This window comes from Anomaloglossus baeobatrachus, chromosome 4 (assembly GCF_048569485.1).
Source record: "Anomaloglossus baeobatrachus isolate aAnoBae1 chromosome 4, aAnoBae1.hap1, whole genome shotgun sequence".
In the NCBI taxonomy this organism is placed as follows: Eukaryota; Metazoa; Chordata; class Amphibia; order Anura; family Aromobatidae; genus Anomaloglossus; species Anomaloglossus baeobatrachus.
Genome location: NC_134356.1, coordinates 177,754,147 through 177,772,102, shown reverse-complemented (window position 1 = coordinate 177,772,102; position 17,956 = coordinate 177,754,147). Strand labels below are relative to the sequence as shown.

Genomic DNA, 17,956 nt, shown 5'->3' with positions numbered 1-17,956 from the left:
TCCATAGTGAGCACAGGACCCAGCACATCCCCCCCATTAGTGTATATACAGACACACCTATCCATAGTGAGCACAGGACCCAGCACATCCCCCCCATTAGTGTATATACAGACACACCTATCCATAGTGAGCACAGGACCCAGCACATCCCCCCCATTAGTGTATATACAGACACACCTATCCATAGTGAGCACAGGACCCAGCACATCCCCCCCATTAGTGTATATACAGACACACCTATCCATAGTGAGCACAGGACCCAGCACATCCCCCCATTAGTGTATATACAGACACACCTATCCATAGTGAGCACAGGACCCAGTATACCCCCATTAGTGTATATACGCACACACCTATCCATAGTGAGCACAGGACCCAGTATACCCCCATTAGTGTATATACAGACACACCTATCCATAGTGAGCACAGGACCCAGCACATCCCCCCCCATTAGTGTATATACGCACACACCTATCCATAGTGAGCACAGGACCCAGTATACCCCCATTAGTGTGTATACACACACCTATCCATAGTGAGCACAGGACCCAGTATACCCCCCATTAGTGTATATACGCACACACCTATCCATAGTGAGCACAGGACCCAGTATACCCCCATTAGTGTATATACAGACACACCTATCCATAGTGAGCACAGGACCCAGCACATCCCCCCATTAGTGTATATACAGACACACCTATCCATAGTGAGCACAGGACCCAGCACATCCCCCCATTAGTGTATATACAGACACACCTATCCATAGTGAGCACAGGACCCAGTATACCCCCATTAGTGTATATACGCACACACCTATCCATAGTGAGCACAGGACCCAGTATACCCCCATTAGTGTATATACAGACACACCTATCCATAGTGAGCACAGGACCCAGCACATCCCCCCCATTAGTGTATATACAGACACACCTATCCATAGTGAGCACAGGACCCAGTATACCCCCATTAGTGTATATACAGACACACCTATCCATAGTGAGCACAGGACCCAGCACATCCCCCCATTAGTGTATATACAGACACACCTATCCATAGTGAGCACAGGACCCAGCACATCCCCCCATTAGTGTATATACAGACACACCTATCCATAGTGAGCACAGGACCCAGCACATCCCCCCATTAGTGTATATACAGACACACCTATCCATAGTGAGCACAGGACCCAGTATACCCCCATTAGTGTGTATACACACACCTATCCATAGTGAGCACAGGACCCAGTATACCCCCATTAGTGTATATACGCACACACCTATCCATAGTGAGCACAGGACCCAGCACATCCCCCCATTAGTGTATATACATGCACACTATTAATAGTGAGCCCCAAACCCCAGTATAAACCCCCTAGCGAGTGGTAATATGCGTGCACACGTGACGTCACGTGCGGCCCCGCCCCCTCAGCCCGCGCTGCTGTCAGCAGAGAGGAAATAAACACGTCCCCGTCACGGGGGAGTGGAGCCCACCGTCCAGTGCACGTCACGGCCTAGCAACCTGTGGCCCCTCAGCTGTTGAGAGACCACAACTCGTGCCGTGCGCTCCCGGGGAATGCTGGGAGTTTCACAACAGCTGGGAGCCCACAAGTCATTAGCAGCAGCTCTGAGGGGCGAAGTATGGAAGGGAAAGTTGAGGGAGTGGACGCCCGGGCCCGTGCTCACTGGAGGGTGCCCGGCGCCACTGTAGCCCTGGGGACGGAGCGGCGGTGCCCGGTGACAGGACGCCGCCTCTCCTGGCTCCGGCGGGAGCGGGTGCCCTTCAGGCGCCATTCGTGCGGCTCCTGCCTACTTCCATGTGCGGTAACGTCCCTGAGCGGTGGGCACCGGGAGAGCACGGAACTTCCCCGGTGTGTGCGAGGCTCTCTGGGAACATGGCAGTGCGCGTCCCGGCATCTCCGGAGGGTTCCCTCCGCCCGTCCCGGCTCTCCCTCGGCAGCGCTCCCTCCGCCGCCCTCTCCCCGCAGCGCTGACACTTACTCCTCCCGGCCCTCACACTCCGGGCATGTCTCGCGTGGCTCCGGTGGGTGGACGGTGTCCCCTCAGTACGTAGAGAACAGCGGCCCCTATGCGCGGTGCAGACGGCGGAGGCGCCCTCGGGGTTGGGAGCCGCCTATCCCGGACATGTGGGGAGGAGGGAGGCAGAGGGCGGCCGCCCGGCGGAGGGGGCTCAGTGCAGAGGAGGAGCGGGGAACGCTGCAACCTGTTGGCTGCTGCCGGCACTACAGCTCCGAGCCGTGCCTCCGCCGGTGACAGCGGGCACACCGGGCAGCGCGGACGTGGCCACTCACCGTCCTCAGGCCCAGCACCCGGGGTACCCGGCAGCTGCGCATCATTGTGCCGGGCACATCTCCAATCATTCGGAGGACACTTCTTCCTCTGGGTTCTCTTTTCATAATAAAGAACATATTTTAGAAATTTAATAAACTAAATAATTCACAGGCCAAATAGAAGTGACCACACATTCAGTGCAGAAAAGTGCGAGCTCCTAGGCCCAGAGCAGAGGATCGTATAGGACCCAGCCTCTAATCATGGGGGTCCTTACAGGCCCAGAGCAGAGGATCGTATAGGTCCCAGCCTCTAATCATGGGGGTCCTTACAGGCCCAGAGCAGAGGATCGTATAGGACCCAGCCTCTAATCATGGGGGTCCTTACAGGCCCAGAGCAGAGGATCGTATAGGACCCAGCCTCTAATCATGGGGGTCCTTACAGACCCAGTGCAGAGGATCGTATAGGACCCAGCCTCTAATCATGGGGGTCCTTACAGACCCAGTGCAGAGGATCGTATAGGACCCAGCCTCTAATCATGGGGGTCCTTACAGGCCCAGTGCAGTGGATCGTATAGGACCCAGCCTCTAATCATGGGGGTCCTTACAGGCCCAGAGCAGAGGATCGTATAGGACCCAGCCTCTAATCATGGGGGTCCTTACAGGCCCAGAGCAGAGGATCGTATAGGACCCAGCCTCTAATCATGGGGGTCCTTACAGACCCAGTGCAGAGGATCGTATAGGACCCAGCCTCTAATCATGGGGGTCCTTACAGACCCAGTGCAGAGGATCATATAGGACCCAGCCTCTAATCATGGGGGTCCTTACAGGCCCAGTGCAGTGGATCGTATAGGACCCAGCCTCTAATCATGGGGGTCCTTACAGGCCCAGTGCAGTGGATCGTATAGGACCCAGCCTCTAATCATGGGGGTCCTTACAGGCCCAGAGCAGAGGATCGTATAGGACCCAGCCTCTAATCATGGGGGTCCTTACAGGCCCAGAGCAGAGGATCGTATAGGTCCCAGCCTCTAATCATGGGGGTCCTTACAGGCCCAGAGCAGAGGATCGTATAGGACCCAGCCTCTAATCATGGGGGTCCTTACAGGCCCAGAGCAGAGGATCGTATAGGACCCAGCCTCTAATCATGGGGGTCCTTACAGGCCCAGAGCAGAGGATCGTATAGGACCCAGCCTCTAATCATGGGGGTCCTTACAGGCCCAGAGCAGAGGATCGTATAGGACCCAGCCTCTAATCATGAGGGTCCTTACAGGCCCAGAGCAGAGGATCGTATAGGACCCAGCCTCTAATCATGGGGGTCCTTACAGGCCCAGAGCAGAGGATCGTATAGGACCCAGCCTCTAATCATGGGGGTCCTTACAGGCCCAGAGCAGAGGATCGTATAGGACCCAGCCTCTAATCATGGGGGTCCTTACAGGCCCAGAGCAGAGGATCGTATAGGACCCAGCCTCTAATCATGGGGGTCCTTACAGGCCCAGAGCAGAGGATCGTATAGGACCCAGCCTCTAATCATGGGGGTCCTTACAGGCCCAGAGCAGAGGATTGTATAGGACCCAGCCTCTAATCATGGCGGTCCTTACAGGCCCAGTGCGGTGGATTGTATAGGACCCAGCCTCTAATCATGGGGGTCCTTACAGGCCCAGTGCGGTGGATTGTATAGGACCCAGCCTCTAATCATGGCGGTCCTTACAGGCCCAGTGCAGTGGATCGTATAGGACCCAGCCTCTAATCATGGGGATCCTTACAGGCCCAGTGCAGTGGATCATATAGGACCCAGCTTCTAATCATGGGGATCCTTACAGGCCCAGTGCAGTGGATCATATAGGACCCAGCTTCTAATCATGGGGATCCTTACAGGCCCAGTGCAGTGGATCGTATAGGACCCAGCTTCTAATCATGGGGATCCTTACAGGCCCAGTGCAGTGGATCGTATAGGACCCAGCCTCTAATCATGGGGGTCCTTACAGGCCCAGTGCAGTGGATCGTATAGGACCCAGCCTCTAATCATGGGGGTCCTTACAGGCCCAGAGCAGAGGATCGTATAGGACCCAGCCTCTAATCATGGGGGTCCTTACAGGCCCAGAGCAGAGGATCGTATAGGTCCCAGCCTCTAATCATGGGGGTCCTTACAGGCCCAGAGCAGAGGATCGTATAGGACCCAGCCTCTAATCATGGGGGTCCTTACAGGCCCAGAGCAGAGGATCGTATAGGACCCAGCCTCTAATCATGGGGGTCCTTACAGGCCCAGAGCAGAGGATCGTATAGGACCCAGCCTCTAATCATGGGGGTCCTTACAGGCCCAGAGCAGAGGATCGTATAGGACCCAGCCTCTAATCATGGGGGTCCTTACAGGCCCAGAGCAGAGGATCGTATAGGACCCAGCCTCTAATCATGGGGGTCCTTACAGGCCCAGAGCAGAGGATCGTATAGGACCCAGCCTCTAATCATGGGGGTCCTTACAGGCCCAGAGCAGAGGATCGTATAGGACCCAGCCTCTAATCATGGGGGTCCTTACAGGCCCAGAGCAGAGGATCGTATAGGACCCAGCCTCTAATCATGGGGGTCCTTACAGGCCCAGAGCAGAGGATCGTATAGGACCCAGCCTCTAATCATGGGGGTCCTTACAGGCCCAGAGCAGAGGATCGTATAGGACCCAGCCTCTAATCATGGGGGTCCTTACAGGCCCAGAGCAGAGGATCGTATAGGACCCAGCCTCTAATCATGGGGGTCCTTACAGGCCCAGTGCAGTGGATTGTATAGGACCCAGCCTCTAATCATGGGGGTCCTTACAGGCCCAGTGCAGCGGACGGTATGCACCCAGCCTATAATGATGGGGGTCCTTACAGGCACAGCTGACCCCTCTGGAGTTAGACTACAGGCTTCTTAGAGGAGCAGTCACTGCTCACAAAAGCCATTTTACCTGGTTTCTTTTCAACTTGTTTCCTGAACTTGCCAATGGCTCTGTTCTGTACCTGAAGGCTGGCCCTTTTCCCTGTCTCTTAATCATGTCTTGCTAGCCAAGGGGGTGTGATCTCCAGGAAGATGCCCCCTTTGCTTAACCCCTTAACACCCAGTGACAGCTACGGTAGGTATATGAAGGCGCTGTGAGGGTCGTGGGCTCTGGAGCTGAACCTGGTCCTCCTGGGTCAGGTGCTGGCTGATTTATATAGCTAGGGATCTGGCTCTAACAGCAGCAACCAGAGCTGACCTTTGATCACCACTGGTAAACATTTAGAATCCACAGTCAATCTTCAAGAGCAGTATTTACATGGAACGGTTGCTCATGCACCAGATTCCCTATGATGAAGGGAGAGAAAACATAAGTGCAAACATGAATAATTGAATGGTCCTTAAGGATTAGATTTATATTCAGGTAAGAAGTGACCATATCTCAGAAGTGGACAGGTGGAGGAACTAAAGAAACTGCCCGGTTCAGGAGAACAGTGGTGTTTGCATTATTACAATAAAATTCCCCTTAATGTAAAATGACAGGTTCTGTTAACGCTAAGGACACACGGCGAGTAAAAGGGAGAGAGTGGAATGCGATAAAAAAAATCGCATTCCACCCAGACCAATGTTACTCTATGGGCCGCCCTAATCGGACTGAGCAAACAATCGCAGCATTCTGCGGGTGGAATCTGTCTCGTTTTCACTTGCACCCATTCAAGTCTTTGAGCGAGAGAAACATTGCATTGCACTCGCATTACAGCGGCGTGCAGTGCGATATATGCATCAGCTGATAATGGAGGAGATAGGCAGATTAGTCCCTCCTTCCCTCTCCTCCACAGTGCACGCCTTCTCCGTAGCTGTGCTGCGATCGCAGGATTGCATCACAGTGGCATGACACTCAGCTTACACTCAGCAGAGCAGGAGCTGAGTGTCATGCGATGCACTCGTAGTAGCGCTTGTGTGGACCCTGCCTTACTGTGAGGCTCTGGTAATCCACCTGCCAGACTGTTCTGGCGGTGCTATTGGCTACAGTGCTCTGGCGCAGTATTTGCCCTCTTAGGCTAAGGACGCACGGGCATTTCTGCAAGTGCATCTCATGACACTCGGCTCCCACTCTGCTGTGAGTGTGACCTGAGTGTCATTATACTGTGGTGCGATCCTGTGATCGGAGAACAGCTGTGGAGGAGAGGGTTAGATTACTCTCCCTAGCTCCTCCAATTGTCAGCTGATGCGTATTTGACTCTGCACTCCAGTGTAATGCAAGTGCAGTGCGGTTTCTCTTGCACCTATAGACTTGAATGAGTGCGAGTGAAAACAAATTGGATTCCACCTATAGCATGCTGCGATTGTTTTCTAGGTCCGATTAGGGCTGAGAAAAAAAATCGCTCATGGGAGCGACCTCATAGAGCAACATGGGTGTAATTCGAATTTTTTATCGCATTCCACTCACTCCGTTTTACTCGCTGTGTGTCCTTACCCTTACTGCATTTTTGTTTTAGACTCGCAACACACATCCATTTAATTTGTACGTGTGCGGTACGTATTTGCACGTACCGGAGACACGTACACACGGAGACCCATGTTATTCAATGGTAGATGGCACACACACGTAAAATCACACGGAACGTGTGACCGTGTAGTAAGTACGTGTGTGCGCTTTTCTACACGGACGACATGTCCGTTTTTGGCCGGCAGCACGCAGGCACGGACAAATCTGGTGCCTGACCAACACCATACCATGCACGCCTGATTTTGGCTTGCAATATATTCCTCCTGTTGGTAGCTGTTCAGACTCAGTTACCTCACCCCTTTCCACAGGCAATGCTAATTAAGCACCATTCTTGGATCTGGTCCGCCTTTATCAATGGTTGCTGTTTGACACTGGGAGGATCAGTTCTGATATAGTCCTGGTATGTGTAGGGCTTGCTCCACATGCTGGGACCTGGGCTGGTCTCTATCCACAAGTGCCTTTTTTGCAACATGGAAGCGGCTATATACAGGTTGCAGGTATGTGTGCTCCATTATGGTTCTGCTTGTAACTTTATCTAGGAGGCCGCATGGCACATGAAATACAGAATGTAGAGTAGGACCCCCCTATTGAGATTTGCCGTGACGTTGGCAGGGGTGGCTCAAAAAATTGATCAATTATTTGCTAAGAATCTCATTCTTTTATTATAGTAGAGTTGGAATAAATTTGTGAATTTTCACTTTTTATATGATGCATGCCAATTTCAGATCGTGCTGGTTCCCTTTTTTTCTTTTTTTTTTTCTGCATTTTTGTTTTAGACTCGCAACACACATCCGTTTAATTTGTACGTGTGCGGTACGTATTTGCACGTACCGGAGACACGTACACACGGAGACCCATGTTATTCAATGGTAGATGGCACACACACGTAAAATCACACGGAACGTGTGACCGTGTAGTAAGTACGTGTGTGCGCTTTTCTACACGGACGACATGTCCGTTTTTGGCCGGCAGCACGCAGGCACGGACCCGCTTTAGTCTATGGGTCCGTGCCTGCACGTACTGCACACGGAGTATGTCCGTGTTCAGCACGTTTCGTGCGTGTGCGTTTTTACACTAGTGATCTTATTTTTTGTTTTTTTTAAATTAAATTCAGTATACTTACCTTTTTTCCTGCTGTTCTCAGTCATACTTACATTGGCGCTCGTTTTTTTTCTTCCCCTGGCTCATACCGCTCCCCGATCACCAGCGCGGCGAGGAACAGCTGTGCAGAGAATACGCGGCAACAATTACTTTGAATATGCCGGCCGCTCATTAATCAATCTCGTATTCCCTGCTTTCCCCACCCACAGATGCCTGTGATTGGTTGCAGTCAGACACGCCCCCCACGCTGAGTGACAGCTGTCTCACTGCACCCAATCACAGCAGCCGGTGGGCGTGTCTATACTGTGCAGTAAAATAAATAAATAAATAATTAAAAATACCGGCGTGCGGTCCCCCCCAATTTTAATACCAGCCAGATAAAGCCATACGCCTGAAGGCTGGTATTCTCAGGATGGGGAGCCCCACGTTATGGGGAGCCGCCCAGCCTAACAATATCAGTCAGCAGCCACCCAGAATTGCCGCATACATTATATGCGACAGTTCTGGGACTCTTTGGTTTTCTTTCTAGTCTTAAGGCTGCAATTCACATGCTTAATGTTGCATGTTTACTGAACATTGTTTCAGCTCAGGTTTTTTGTGTTTTTTGTATGTTGTCTTGCTTTTTTGCAAGTTGGGGGCGCAGCCCTCCTAATACTGAGACGGAACAACTAATTGCGTCTCACTTCACTGTGTATTTAATCTGGGACACAACTGACCACTTGCCACCATTCATATTGGAGTTTGACATGACACAAGTCAGGTATTGATAATGTTTTTAACTTCAGTAGGTTAGGGACTGTCTCAGATGGGTACACCTTGACGAGGTGAGACAGCTTTTTACCTTTTTGCAAAAATGTATACACTAAGTACCCTGTTATTAAGCACTTGCAATTTATTTATTTATAGTCAGGGTATTTTTCATGCAATTTTCTTTGTTTTTTTTTCTAGTCTTAAGGCTGCAATTCACATGCTTAATGTTGCATGTTTACTGAACATTGTTTCAGCTCAGGTTTTTTGTGTTTTTACTTCTGGGACTGTACCCGGCTCTTCCCAATTTGCCCTGGTGCGTTGGCAAATCGGGGTAATAAAGAGTTTTTGGCAGCCCATAGCTGCCAATAAGTCCTAGATTAATCATGGCAGGCGTCTCCCCGAGATACCTTCCATGATTAATCTGTAAATTACAGTAAATAAACACACACACCCGAACAATCCTTTATTAGAAAAAAACACCACAAACATATACCCTGGTTCACCACTTTAATAAGCCCGAAAAAGCCCTCCATGTCCGGCTTACTCCAGGATGGTCCAGCGTCGCTTCCAGCTGTGCTGCATGAAGGTGACCGTAGCTTCAGAAGTCACCGCCGCTCCTGTCACCTCCACGCAGCTAATGAAGGGAATAGCGCAATCACGTTTTGCCCGTAGGCGCTGGCCCTTGGATTTCTAGCCGGTGGCGGTGGCTGTATATCCTCACGGTGTGAGCAGTTGCCTTCAATCGGGACTTGGTTGTTAGGGAACCCCGGGGGTTCCTGTCACATTCGGATTTGACTATTGACGGCGGCTCCAAGCCTGGTCGGAGTCCGATGGCCCTGCCTGTGTGCTTAGCTTCACTCCGTTCCCCGGTCCGGTACCGATGGGCCACCGCCCAGCCCCGGTCCTTACGGCTCTGCGGAGTTCCACCAACTCCTGCAGATGGCCACCACCGTCTGCCAACCTTGCTGTCAGTGCCTGGGCTCCAACCCAGACACTCGCAGTACGTGACCTCTCACTTTCACCTCCTGAACTGATCTACTGCTTTTCCCGCCTCCAGGCCTGCGAACTCGGTGGGTGGGCCCAACCGCCTGGCTCCACCCCACCTGGTGTGGACATCAGACCCTGGAGGGAGGCAACAAGGGTTTTTGTCTGACTAATGTAACTGTCTGGGGGTGGGGGTGGGGGGTGTGTTTTGTCTGTGGCTACCTGGCTAGTCCAGGGCACCACATTCCCCCTTGGTAAAATGCAGACCGTCCTCGGGCTGCCCGTCCATCACCGGTTTTATTTTTCAAACTGAAAAAGATAAATAACATTAGAAAAACGAAGAGACCTGAGTAGTCTCGAAAGCTTGCAATTATTACCATCTTTTCAGTTAGCCATTAAAAGGTATCAACCACTGAGGACTCTCTGTTCTTTTAAACAATTTTTTTATTAGAAAAACGGTAAAACATGAAACATAAGCATACTTTAGGTCCTCTTAAACGTTACAACACACATAAGCATTTTTAATAACGGACGGACGGATGTCTTCCGCTCTCCCACCCAAGCAACCTAGCCCTGATGCTGCCCCTAAGAAGTGGGCAGCACCCCTTTACCCCAGTCCAGGTCCAGGCTGCCCGAATGGGTACGGTAACTCGCACCCTACTGTCACTTCAGGGGACCCCACGTCCAAGAGGGAACCCCTTATCCCCGGAGGATAGCCACCGGTTTTGGTAGTGGCGGGCCTGGGCCATCACTTTCCTCCAGGCCCATCCTCCAAATCAGCCTCTCCGGAGGCGGCAACGGTATCCATCCCACAACATTATTTACAAGCCCACAAGTTTGTGGGTGGCCTGCAAGTTCTCGGCCATGTCCATTAGCAGTTTCTCATGTGGGTAGTAAACACATAGGGTCCCTCCGGGGACAACTTGCCGGCAACGGCCAGGGTAATCACAGTAGGTAATTAGATGAAAACTCGGTTGATTCGGATTGATTCATTTTCATTCACTCACATCTGTAACAATCAACAGGTTGCACCCCTAAATGTCGGTTTCCCTATACCTAAGCGGGGGCCTACCTAGGTTGGAGCGTGTGGACCTTCGAGGCCCAATGTCAGTAGTAACAGGCGAGGGGACAGAGGAGACAACCGGTTCCTCTTCCCGTATATCGTGTGGGGCAGGCGGAGACCTAGGGGGACTAGGTACAGGTGCAGCCCTGGGCATTGGTTCACTGGCAGTTACTTCCATCTCCTTTTCCTCCATGGTTTGTGGGAACATTATTACCGGAATAATCACCGCGCCATTCTGCGTAGGCCAGTCTGCTGGGAAATCACCCATCACTGTGTGGATCACTTCTCTTTCTTTCTCCCCGGTTGGTCTGGGGGCCGGAACTTCAGCTGCCACCCTCAATGGAGGTGGGCACCTCTTCAGGTGGTCCCTGGAAACTGTGGCCGAAGTCTTCCCCTGGTCACGACTAATCTGGTAGGCCTTCTCATTCTCCCATTCAGTGGGTTGTACAACATACGGGGTTTTCTCCCACTGGTCATCAAGCTTATGGGTTCTCCTTTTCCGTTTTAGCACTGAATCCCCAGGCTTAAAGGGACCAGCTGGAGCTCGCCTGTTGAAGCACTGTTCTTGCTGTTCCCGGCTCCGACACAGGTTCCTTTCCACGTACTCCTGGACCTGTCGGTACTGCGCTTTTGCCGGGTATCCCAGTCAGCAGTCGAAGAAAGGGCCTCTGGAGCTTCCAAGTCCATTTCCAGCCCGGTCGGGCTCTCATCAGATATGCTGGTGTTCATTTGGTAGAGCTACAGGGAATGTTATTGTATATGTCTACCAGGTCAGGCAGCTTTTCTGGCCACAGGTTCCGCTCTTCTAATGGTAGCATCTTAAGGAGATCCAGTACCAGATTGTTCATCTTCTCACACATGCCATTAGCCTGGCCATGGTATGGCGTGGTCCGAATCTTCTTGCAGCCGTATAACTGGCAGAATTCTTGAAACACCTCTGCTTCGAAAGCCGGGCCCTGATCGGTAAGCACCCTCTCCGGGTACCCGTGCGGTCGGCAAAAGTAGGCCTGGAATTTTCTAGCTGCGGTACGGCCGGTCAGATCTTTGACTGGGACAACCACCATGAATCTTGAATAGTGATCTACGATAGTCAGGGCGTAGGCGTACCCACTTCGGTTAGGGGTGAGCTTGACGTGGTCCAGGGCGACCAACTCCAACGGTTGATGGGTAATGATTGGTCGTAGAGGAGCCTTCTTCCTGGCTTTGTCCCTTCTTCGCAGTGCACAGGGACCACACTCTTGGCATCAGGCCTCTACGGTCTCCCGCATCCCACTCCAATAGAACCGCTCTCTCAACAGCATCTCTAGCTTCTTCCACCCAAAGTGCCCGGCACCGTCATGGTAAGCTTGTAGAACGGCGGGCACGTTAGCCTGGGGAACCACCAGCTGGCGAACCTTCTCGTGAGTCTTCGGGTTGATCAGTTCCCGATACAGTTTCCCCTGGCACAGGTGCAGCCGGGCTCATTCTTTTCACAGCCGTTGGGACTCGGGAGGAGCGGCAGAGTCCATTCCAGCAGAGCCTTGTTCAATCATGGTCTTGACCAATTGGACGGCAGGCGCTTGGTCTTGGGCTTCTCGCCATCCCTGACTGGGTAGCGGGTCCAAGCTCACCTCTTGCTGCTTGACATGCAACTTCTCGACTGGTGGCCGGTGGAACGCGAGCAACTCGATTTCTTCGAGGTCATAGTCTTTCGACTCCTCATCCGGGATAGCGCGTCCGCGTTGGTGTTCTTGCGGCCGGCTCGGTACTTGATAGTGAAGTCATAGTTAGACAGCCTGGCCACCCACCGCTGCTCCAACGCGCCTAGCTTGGCCGTGTCCAGATGGGTTAACGGATAATTGTCCGTATAGGCGGTGAACTTTGCTGCTGTGAGGTAATGGTGGAACTGCTCGGTAATGGCCCACACCAGCGCTAGGAACTCAAGCTTGAAGGAGCTGTAATTCTCAGGGTTCCTATCTGTGGGCTGGAGTTTTCTGCTGGCATAGGCGATCATCTTCTCTCACCCGTCCTGGACCTGGAACAGGACTGCCCCCAAGCCAACATTGCTGGCGTCGGTGTAGAGGACGAACGGGAGGCTGTAGTCGGGGTACGCCAGGATCTCTTCTCCCGTCAAGGCCATCTTCTGCTGGTGAAAGGACTCCTCATGCTTCTTCTCCCACACAAACGGAGTTCCAGGGGACCTGCCACCCTTGGTCTGTTCCCACGAGGAGGTCTTGCATGGGGGCGGCCATCTTCGTGTACCCCTTGATGAAGCAACGGTAGTAGCCCACCAGGCCCAGGAACTGTCTCACCTCTCTCACTGTGGTCGGTCTCAGCCATTCCTGGATAGCAGTGATCTTCTCGGGATCTGGGGCGACACCTTCTGCGCTCACCACGAGTCCGAGGTACTGTACCCTAAGCTTCAGTAGGTGGCACTTGGAGGGTTTCAGTTTCATCCCATACTTGGCTAAGGACGCGAACACTTCAGCCAGATATTCCAGGCGGGCCTCGTACGTCTGGGAGTATACGATCACATCGTCCAGGTACAGTAGGACCGTTTCGAAATTGAGATGTCCCAGGCAACACTCCATAAGCCGTTGGAAGGTTCCAGGGGCATTGCACAGCCCAAACGGCATGCTGTTAAACTCGCAGAGTCCCATGGGAGTGGCGAATGCAGTCTTCTCACGGTCCTCTGGTGCGACCGCCACCTGCCAGTATCCGCTGGTAAGGTCAAGGGTAGAGAAGAAGTTAGCAGTTCTCAGCGCAGCTAGCGACTCTTCGATACGGGGGAGAGGATAGGCATCTTTATGCGTTATCTGGTTGATCTTCCGGTAATCCACACACATTCTCATGGTGCCATCCTTCTTCTTCACCAGCACCAGTGGGGCTGCCCAGGGACTACAACTATCCCGAATGACCCCTGCCTCCTTCATGTTCCTCAACATGTCTATGGCGCATTGATAATGTGCTGGCGGTATGGGCCTATATCTTTCTTTGATAGGTGGATGTATGCCTGTAGGGATATGGTGTTGAACCACTTTAATCCTCCCGAAATCTAACGGGTGTTTGCTGAAAACCTGTTCATACTCTTGCACTACCCTGTATACCCCCTCTTTGTGATGCGTGGGTGTGGTTTCAGTGCCTACGTGTAGTTCCTGGCACCACTCCCCTAACTGTCCATGGGGTATATGGTTACTAGAGTTGAGTGCGGTTCATGGTTCTCCAGTTCGCGGTTCGAGTGATTTTGGGGGCTGTTCTAGATCGAACTAGAACTCGAGCTTTTTGCTAAAGCTCGATAGTTCTTGTTACGTTCGAGAATGGTTCTAGCAGCAAAAAGCCAAGCTAATTACTAGCTGGCTTTCCGCTGTAATAGTGTAAGTCACTCTGTGACTCACACTATTATGAAATTTCAGCGTATAGTGTGCAGGAACAGCGCATTCAGATCACTGCTGCTGGGATAATGGCGATCGCCAATTTTTTTTTCCTTGTCTTCCTTCCCTCAGCGCGCGCGTGTAGTGGGGTGGGCCAGCATGTCAGCCAATCCCAGACACACACACAGCTAAGTGGACTTTTAGCCAGGGAAGCAACGGCATGTGTGATAGGATGTCCATGTCACATGTCCCTGCATTATAAATACGGGCATCTGCCCGTCTGGACGCCATTATCTGCCTTCTGCGTCTGGGTGTCAGTCACCGCTGGCGTAGCTCCTGTCTCCGATACTGCTGTGTACGCTCTATACAAAGCGCTATACAGAATAGGGATAGCAGTTTCTTTCAGCTCTTGTAAGGGCTAATTACAGCAGGCTCAGAGCCATAGAAGACAGTCAGGTCCGTGGAAACAGATTTTAACAGCTGCACAAGATAACAGCGTCTGTGAAGCTAAGGTCAGGGTCTTCCTCACTGCATTTCCCCATTAGGAGGGATATAAAGTGAGGCTTACTTTCCTCTACCCAGACCCACAACCCTGCCACTGTACCCTCCTGCCGTTTGCACACTCAAGCTCATTGTTACTAAGCCATTATACTAGCAAACACTGAGTAAACTTAGTGGCATCCTAAAAGTGGCAGTTAGACTTCCATTAGTGTCCCACTAGTGCAAATCTATTTGCAGAACCTCTGCATTGCACACTCAAACTCATTGTTACTAAGCCATTATACTAGTAAACTATGCTGCCAGTTTAAGGGCCGTAGTTGCATTGTCAGGGATAATTATTGTTGTTTATTCTGCTGTTAATAAAGCTAGACCACCGCTGCAATCTACACCACCTCTCAATTTTTACTACCACATTTTAAGTGCACAATCTTGTCGCAATCAAAATGAGTGGCAAAATGACAGATGCTGGTGGAAAGGGGAAGAGGCATGTTGGAAAAGGAAAAAAAGGGTTTGTCCGTGGGGAAGGTGGCAAAGCTCCATTATCATCTGCTGAAGATAGACCATCTACCAGCAAAAGTAAGATGTCTACTACTTACCGTGGACAATCCGATGTGCTCCCTTTTTTACGGACACGAACAACTGGAACAAAGGTAGATGATGGCCAAAAAAGGAAAATGCTTGAATGGATCTCAAGTGGTCCAACAAGTGCCCTCTCCGCCACCTCAACTACCGCATCCAAAAAACACCAGTCCTCTGAGTTGTCAGCCCAATCACACTTGCTTTCTTCCAGCTCTGAAGTCTCCATCCACCCTGCACAGTATTGTGGAACTGAGATGGCTGAGTCTGCAGAGCTGTTCAGTCACACTATAGCCTGGGAATCAGAGGTCTGCTCCCAAGCTACAGTGAGTACAGACCAGGAAATGGTCTGCAGTGATGCCCAGAACCTTTGTTACTCTGATTCAGGCCATGAGGACCAAGTTTCTGAGCATAATGTTGACCCTTTTTCACAAACTGTAACACCTGTTGTTATAGACAATGAGGAACATACTGATGACGATGAGATGCAGATGCCAGATTGGGATGACAACTTAAATATTCTGTCAGGGCAAGAAGAGGCTTGGTCTGAGGGTGAGGGGAGTGCAAACACAACAATTGATGAGGAAGTTCTAGATCCCACCTACTGTCAACCCACAGTCAGGCACTTGAGGAGGTCAACAGAGGCGGTGGAGGAGGATGCAACCGACGACAAAGTTACCTTGCGCCTTCCTGGACAGAGTCGGAGCACTGGTAGCACGTCTACAACTGCATCCTCAGCCACCACTCTGCCTCTGAGCACTAGTCGGGGTGGATCAGCAGGTCGCATGCCCTCTAAGCCTTGCCTAGCCTGGTCCTTTTTTGACATAGCAAAAGATCGCCCAAATTATGTGATCTGTAACATTTTTTGTGATTCTGTTAGTAGAGGGCAAAACCTCAGCAGTTTGACAACTTCTTCCATGAATCGTCACATGAATAAATATCATATGTCCCGGTGGGAAGCTCACCGTGCTGCAATGCGGCCTAGCAGAGCGAACCATCCACCGCCTGCCCCTTCCAGTGCATCCGTGCACTCTTCATCTTTTAGGACTGTGGGGACAGCTGTCACACCTGGTTTTCCACGCACAACTTCCACCACTGTAACCGCAACAGGCAGTTTGCTTGGTAGGTCGTCAGTTGGTTTGGAAGGGGAAACAAGTGCGTGTGTACAGCTCTCTCAGTCATCTATAGCACCAACGTTGGATGAAGGCAACATCATGTCTACGCCTGCACTTTCCTCACAAACCTGCATTTTTCCAGGGACACCCTACTCAACACCGTCTACACACAGCAGCCAGATCTCTGTCCCTCAGATGTGGACAAATAAAAGGCCATTTCCTGCGACCCATGACAAAGCTAAGAGGTTGACTTTATCCCTCTGTAAGCTCTTGGCTACCGAAATGCTGCCTTTCCGCCTGGTGGACACACATGATTTTAGAGACCTTATGTCTGTCGCTGTGCCCCAGTACCAGATGCCCAGTCGCCACTACTTTTCTAAGAAAGGTGTGCCTGCGCTACACCAGCATGTCGCACACAACATCACCGCTTCCTTGAGAAACTCTGTGTGTCAACGGGTGCATTTCACCACCGATACTTGGACCAGTAAGCATGGACAGGGACGTTACATGTCGCTGACTGGGCACTGGGTAACTATGGTGATAGATGGTAAAGGGTCTGCTGCACAAGTCTTGCCGTCCCCACGACTTGTGTGTCAATCCTCTGTCTGTCCAAGTTCCGCCACTGCTTCTGCCTCCACCTCGTCTGGGTCCTCCACCTCCGCCCCAAGCCTGCCTGGTCAGGCCACCAGCGTTCTAACTGCGCAGATGGAATCATGCACCCCTCATTACTATGCTGGCAGCAGAGCGCAACGGCATCAAGCGGTCTTTAGCTTGAAATGTCTTGGAAATAGGAGTCACACAGCGGCTGAGTTGTGGTCAGCTCTGGAGACTGATACATACGTGAAATGAGAAGGTGAGTCCTGCACCACTCGTACACCTCCGTTACCAAGATGATAGATTCCACTTTCTGGAAGCTGCAGCACCAGTATATGGATCGCTCCAGATGCAGCGTGCTGGTCACGTATGGAGATACATTCCGATCATCAGAATAAGAAGAAAATGACCGCAAAAACAGCTGCTAAGCCGGATGTTCTTTATTCAAACTTCAGTGCAGGATAAAAACAGCGGCGGGAGGAGACCTGGATACCGGCCCCTCACGGAGGACGACGGCCGTTTCGCCTGTAATTAGGCTTCTACGGGTCCACGTCTGGGTGCAGCATAGCTCTCCTTAAATAGGGGAGTGTATCCAGGTGCTAAGCCGCACATACAAAATAGGGAATGTCAAAGTGATTTTTGTGAACACACACAAACAGGTAAAAAACCATATGTCAGCAATCCCTGCTGAAATTAAAACCAATATTTGGATAAATCAGAGTTTTACAGAGTTTTACAGATTTTACAGATTTATACAGATTTTTTACCAATATTTTACGGATTTTTTACAGATTCTTTAAACTGGAAACAGAAATGATCATATTATGATACGATAAATCACTCTCAAAAACATGTACATGATGATTATCATAACTTTTTACCTACTAATTGAGTACATTAAAAAATGCGTTTTATCCCGCCATGAATTACTCGTACTTTTACACTTCATAAGATAACATGATTTATCAATAATAATCATCTGTGCCTCACAGAAATACTAAGTAGAAACCTAATTACAGGCGAAACGGACGTCGTCCTCAGTGAGGGGCCGGTATCCAGGTCTCCTCCCGCCGCTGTTTTTATCCTGCACTGAAGTTTGAATAAAGAACATCCGGCTTAGCAGCTGGTTTTACGGTCATTTTCTTCTTATTCTGAAGC

The 17,956-nt window shown here is 51.2% G+C and overlaps 1 protein-coding gene across 1 annotated transcript in view; it reads right to left on the bottom strand.

Moving 5' to 3' along the window:
- NR3C1 (nuclear receptor subfamily 3 group C member 1) overlaps positions 1–2,150 on the bottom strand; it is a 135,590-nt gene extending 133,440 nt beyond the window's left edge. Inside the window, exon 1 of the mRNA XM_075344592.1 lies at positions 2,001–2,150. The gene's annotated coding sequence lies outside the window, so the exon portion shown is untranslated. The remainder of the gene's footprint in view (positions 1–2,000) is intronic.
- Between the last annotated feature and the right edge of the window lie 15,806 nt (positions 2,151–17,956).